Source organism: Prinia subflava, chromosome 5, assembly GCF_021018805.1.
Source record: "Prinia subflava isolate CZ2003 ecotype Zambia chromosome 5, Cam_Psub_1.2, whole genome shotgun sequence".
Taxonomy (NCBI): domain Eukaryota; kingdom Metazoa; phylum Chordata; class Aves; order Passeriformes; family Cisticolidae; genus Prinia; species Prinia subflava.
Genome location: NC_086251.1, coordinates 52,401,364 through 52,407,363, shown reverse-complemented (window position 1 = coordinate 52,407,363; position 6,000 = coordinate 52,401,364). Strand labels below are relative to the sequence as shown.

Genomic DNA, 6,000 nt, shown 5'->3' with positions numbered 1-6,000 from the left:
CCTCCAATTAATTAGTTGCAAGAAGTGTTGCTGGCTCCAGTAGATGCTACATGGCTCCCAATGTTAGCAGTGGGTCATCAACTTTTGGAAGAATTCTAAGAGAATTCTAAGAGAAGATTCTGGCATATTGTGATGACTTTTTACCCTCCATCTTCAATGACTGGTTAGTTCATGCAAGAACTTGTGCTTACATTTGGAAGTGCAACTATTATCACTAAACACAGAGATTATATTTCCTTGTGTGCAGATTGCCAGAGCAGACACAAGCTGAGAGTTTCTATTGTGGATGAAATTTGCACAGATTTTCACTTCTTATATATTTTAATGTTTTGACATCTAGAACACTGGAGAACAAAAAATTCCTCTTGTGCTTCTTCCTGAGGGAAAAAAAAAAAAAAAAAAAAAAAAAAAAAAAAAAAAAAAAAAAAAAAAAAAAGTGGGGACTGAACACTTTCCACTGGTTTGTTTTCTGTCTTTGTTCCCATCTACTTACACTCAAACATTTTCATGTGGCACTTTGGCAAATACAGGTGTATAATTCATGCTGATTCTTTTGTCTGCTTGAAAAAGACTTCTGTCTTTGGAAAATTTGACCCTATCTATTAATGGACATTTTTGACAGCTCTACGTATTTTTTTTTTCCTGTTGTTTCAATAACCTCTTGGTTGGCCAAAGGGACACTGTGTTGACACTACATTGGCCAAAAACCTCCTGCAGTTTCAATTGGCAGGGTTATTTTCCAATTCCTTCTCTTGATTACTGGGACATGCAGCTGACTTTATGCAGCTTCTTTGTTTCAGCCAAAAGATGGGAACATTTTGTGGAGAGAGAAAAGTGTGCCCTCTTTACATTCTGTTTATTTTACATTTGAGATGTCCTTGAGGGAGGATGTTCTACATCACTTCATAGTTTTAATAAGGAAGCTGTCAGATTTTATTTAACTGAGCATTATTAAGTGAAAGGATACAAATACTTCAATCCAAACATCTTTATACATATTTTCCAGCAACTTGCTTCACCACATCAGGTTTTCAGAATCTGTAAATGTAACACACTTTAATTACACATAATGTGATCATAATGTGATGTAATGAAAAGCTTGTTAGTCTTCAGCACAAGTAAATAAAAGAAAGCAACTCAAAAACCTTGAATTTAATTTGTGTTTTTAACTTGCATGTTTTTCTGTGCATATCTTAACATCTACTCTCTTGCCTACTCCTATTTTTTTCAGTGGTGCTTTTCCTGATGTACCCTGTGAGCTTGGAAATAAATAGATAGAGGGGAAAGGAGGTAAACAGGGAAAAAAGAGTTCCTGTCTTGTATTTACCACTTGCTAAAGTGGAGACTGGCCCCTTTCCGATACGGTGTTTTAATTTATTTTTTAATCTGCTTTCAGAGTAATTTTTCTTAATAGCTTATTCCCTCCAACTGAAACACAGAAGGCAACAATTTCAATGATCAGAGAAATCACTTGGCAGTGAGAAATGACCAATTACTTGTTTAAACAAGGACAAGCAAACTCTACTGGGGCAAATCCATTGCCATAGCAATGAATTTTGTCTGGTTAGACTTTTGGTTTGTCTTCCTTGTGTATACATTTTTGCAATGATATCTTCATCTATATTTTGTTAAAAGCTCAACACCCTTGTCTTGTTTGTCTTACCTTCTACAAGATCTGCTTTCTGCACATTCTGGTCTCTAAATCTTGTAAAAATTGTCTCAGCGTGACATAAATCTCACACATACAAAGTGTTCCTGTTAATGTCAAAAAACAAAATGCAGTTGAACAAGTCAAAGGTGGCTATCTAGCTACTTGAAGAGTAATAAATAACCGACTCTATTTTGGTATAGGAAGTTTATTTTACCTACAAGAAGGGTAATGTGAATGTTAGCTAAATTCTAGGATTGCAGAAGACCACTCATTCTCATTCATAAAAAAATACCTTTCATTCAATATCAAGCAGCTGAAATTATTGACAGTAGATTCCTTTTAAGGTTAAAAAAAAAAAAGTATCTTTCTCCTCTCCTAGTTTTTAATGATGTCTGGGATTTCAAAAGAAACCTATGGGATTTAGCAACAATTTCCCTTTAAAGGGCACTTGGATTTGAAAGTATAACTCTTCTAGACTCTTTCAAAAATACAAGCTGTTATTAATAAACTATCATCCAATGCCTGTAACATTACATCAGGCTTCAGCTTTTTTTAAGTCCAGGAGACCATATGGGTAGTTTATTCTCAACCACTTCTAGGAACTTCTAGCTATCTTACCAAATATTTAAGAAAATTTGTTTAGGAGTGAGAGATCACTGGTAATTTGTTGTCTGTTCTAGGAATTCAGGCAAAGAGGGAGCACTCATTATTTACTGAACTGCTTTAATGAACTACTAAGCACTGTAATGATAATCTGATTTAACTGTGAAGGTGTTCTTATAAAGAGAGATCATATTGATTTCAATATTTCTATTTCCTCATATCTAAATGATTTGACAGAAAAGACCTACAACATAAATAGATGGGAGTAGTTTTATAGTAATATATTTCCATAAGTAACTAGGAAATCATGATAGTTTTTGGAGATATTCAAAGACATCTTCCGAATGGTAAAGTGCTAATAGGAAATGTGCTAATATGAAACCATTATGAAATCCTATTTTACACCCCTCAAGTATCACTTTTCTATGGGAAACTGCTTTTACCAGGATGTGTCTAGATTTATTGTGGAGTAAAAGTGAAAGTGTTTAAAAAAAAATCTGTTAAGTTTGCAATTTAAACATGATTGACACAGTTACAGGACTAATTCTTCAAGTGTATGCTTTGCACTTTAGAGGGATGATTCTTGAAATAGTAACCTTTCAATTAAAGAGTAAAAAAAAATCCTCATATTATTAGATTTCTTAGGTTAGGTCTCATGGACAGCAGTTGTGAATTCAGAGTCTCCTTCTGTATGATATTACTGTGATTGAGGCAATCATATTGTTGAGACAGGTCCTGCAAATGTTTCCTCACTGTGATTGCTACCAAATCCTAGCTGCCTGCTGCCTCCTAGAATAAACATATGGTAGGAAAGCTGCTGGTGGAAATTTTGTTTTATTTTCAGTCTAACAGGGTAACAATGGTAACAGTTGCCACTGTTCAAAGGGAAACGACTGATTCAAAACAAAACCTTAACCTGGCAACCTGTCAGAGCGAGACAAGCAGTGATGCCAGTCAAAACAGCAAAGGCTGTACTGTTCCTCCTCCCTTGGTCTTTCTCCTACTATGAAAGGCTGTATTGTGTTTACAGTGTTTATTTTATCTCTGAACCTTTCGCTGATGCAGTTCTCCAGTGCTTTTTTATAGTCAGTTCCTGCTCTTAGGTGGAATACTTGAAGAAGTTGTCAGCCTGTTCTGTCTGTTGCTGTCATGCCTGTGTTGCACCTCAGTGCCTAAAGTTTTACTGTGTGCTACACAAAGCTTCTGCCCTGACTGGAACTGGAGAAGCTGCTCCAAGAAAGGGGTGGAATGTAGCTGTACCATGTTGGGAATAGGTAAGAGAGGGAGCTGTGACAGCCAGCAGCTGCAGGGTGAACTCTGGCAAGGTGCCGACAACATCTGGCAGCGTCTGATGAGGCATCTGACAAAACCCCTCTCATCCCCTCTAACGTGCTGGGTCAAACGTGGACAGAGGGAGGTTTTGGTTGGGTCAGGCTGGGACTGCACACCAGGCAGTTGAGTTCTTGAGCAAGGCTGTTACAATCCAGCTATTTGGGCCCCCAGATCATGCCCTGTGGCAGAAAGAGGAGGAGCCAGGTGCCACCCTGGGGCACCCCAGCTTTGAGGTGGAGAAGCAGCTGACCTGTGCTATAACTGCAGCCTAAGCATAGGGCAGCAACATGAAAATTAAACTTACCATTACCTCTCGTGTGGAAGGTCAGTCACCTTACTCACACTACTTTCTGTGCATGAACTGGACAATGCCTTTACTTCCAAGGAGATGCTGAAGTGAAGCAGTCAGCTGCTGTCACCTGAACAGCATTCTACACTATAGAGTGCTCCTTATAACACACTTCAGCAGTGAATATGGCCCAGGGCAGATTAAAAAGAGATGAGCATAAGTCAAATTGCCACTCATTATCTCTTTGAAAATAAGGTCGTCCATGTTGGTAAGGGCAATAAACAAATGGATTGCCCAAAAAAGAATCACAGATACTATCTGCATTCATTGGAGCCAATAGTTCCCAAATAACCTTCTTAAGCCAGGAAGAAACTTAGCCAAAGTGCACCCAAAGGCCTGACCTTTGCCCAGCACCTCCCATACCTTGGTGAGTGACTTTGGCCAGGAATGAAGCAGAGAAACATTGGCATTTCCTCTGTCAAAATATTATTCTGCCCCCATGGATGTAGACAGTCTTTTCAAAATATATTCAATTTTTATCTGCAAAACAACAAGAAAATTTCCTCACAAGAGGAAACTCTAAAATCAGCTACTCAGAAAAACAGCTTATTTGAACCAGACTATTTACAAATCCAAACAAATATGCTTGGCCGGAATACCAAGATGGAGGCAAATAAATATTTCTCCTGCAACTACAGGATTTTAGGTTTAATATCCTTATGCCTCATTTGGTGAATTTTGGAGTTTCTTTTGCTGCTGCTGTTATATTCTCATCCAATGTATTTGCTTGTTAGGGACTGACCATAAATTTGGATGGTCTGTGTAATAGAAGAGCAGGAGGAAGATGCTAGATGTAACCATAGCTGTATCAGAGAGGAAAAGATAACTGAAAATTTAGTGTGGTACCTCCCCGAAGGACAAGCACAGCTTTGTGTGAAACTCTCTCTGTTAAAAGGTCAGAGAATCAACCACTGGTGCAAGGCTACTGTCCGAAGTTGTCCACAGCTGTCTTTTGATAAAAGCATTTCCCATTTCTCTTTTCCTAGACAAACTACAGGGTCTGATGCCACCTGATAATACAGACCAAGAAGAACTTCAAGCCATTGCAGCTGTACCAGTTTTTACCAGGAAAGGAGTTGGTCATGAGTATTTGGTGTGGCAGACCAAGACTGTGAGTGAAAGAGGCTATTTGTTGGAGAGCCAGCATTTCCCTCCTGCTATTCTCATCGCACTCATTTTATTTATTCCATTTTCAGCTGAAAATTTTTCTTTGGAGCAAAGTAATGCTGTGGTTACTTTCCCTACCAGCCTTCTTTTACCCATACTAGGATAGCTTGTCTCCTTGGTACAAAGACTTTTCCTAACATCTAATCTAACTCTTCTCTCACACATGAAGCTAATTACTTCTTGCCATCCTTTGATGGAAACAGGATATGTGATGACTTTAAAATTTTGAAAGTCAACATTGGCTGATGTTTATAATTCTGTCTTCAGTCTTCTGTTTTTTCCTGATAGGTCACATTTTATAATTTTCCCCTTGTTCTTTGTTCTCCTCAGGACTCTTTCCAGTTTACCACATCTTTCTTAAAATTGAGAGACCAAAATAGAGAGGCTTTACCAGTCATTAGTTGAGTGGATAATTTCCTTCCATGTTTTATGCAGAGCTTTATTTTTAATAAACACAGAATTATATTATTCTGTTTTGAAATATTCATCTACAGTTGACTCATATTCAGTCTGATCCAGCTTACCCAGTTGTTTCTTTTCCAGCCTTCCCTTTTTGATACTGTATATTTGAGTTTTTTCTTTTATTGCAGAACTTTGAACTTCATAAAATTTCATCTAAATGATTTCATTCCCCTCTTCCCACTAATTTATCACGCTTACTTTGGATCTTCTGTTTCAAATGGCTTTCAGTCTCTTCCACTTCTGTCTTTGCCCAAGTTTTAAGACTATTTCCTGTTCCACCAAGTTATTAATGACTTCAACTGTTCTAAGGCCTTCTCAAGCATAATCTAGTTTGAAATTGAGACATTGACCATCATTTTTATCCATACAGTTAAAATACTTTATACTTAAAATATAGCAATAATATCTAGATAATGTTTCATTAGTTTTCTTAATG

The 6,000-nt window shown here is 37.5% G+C and overlaps 1 long non-coding RNA gene across 1 annotated transcript in view; it reads left to right on the top strand.

Moving 5' to 3' along the window:
- The first annotated feature begins 3,334 nt into the window (after positions 1-3,334).
- Positions 3,335-6,000, top strand: part of LOC134551591 (uncharacterized) — a 142,451-nt gene continuing 139,785 nt past the window's right edge. The window contains exons 1-2 of the long non-coding RNA XR_010080594.1: positions 3,335-3,528; positions 4,922-5,046. This is a non-coding gene — a long non-coding RNA (uncharacterized LOC134551591). The remainder of the gene's footprint in view (positions 3,529-4,921; positions 5,047-6,000) is intronic.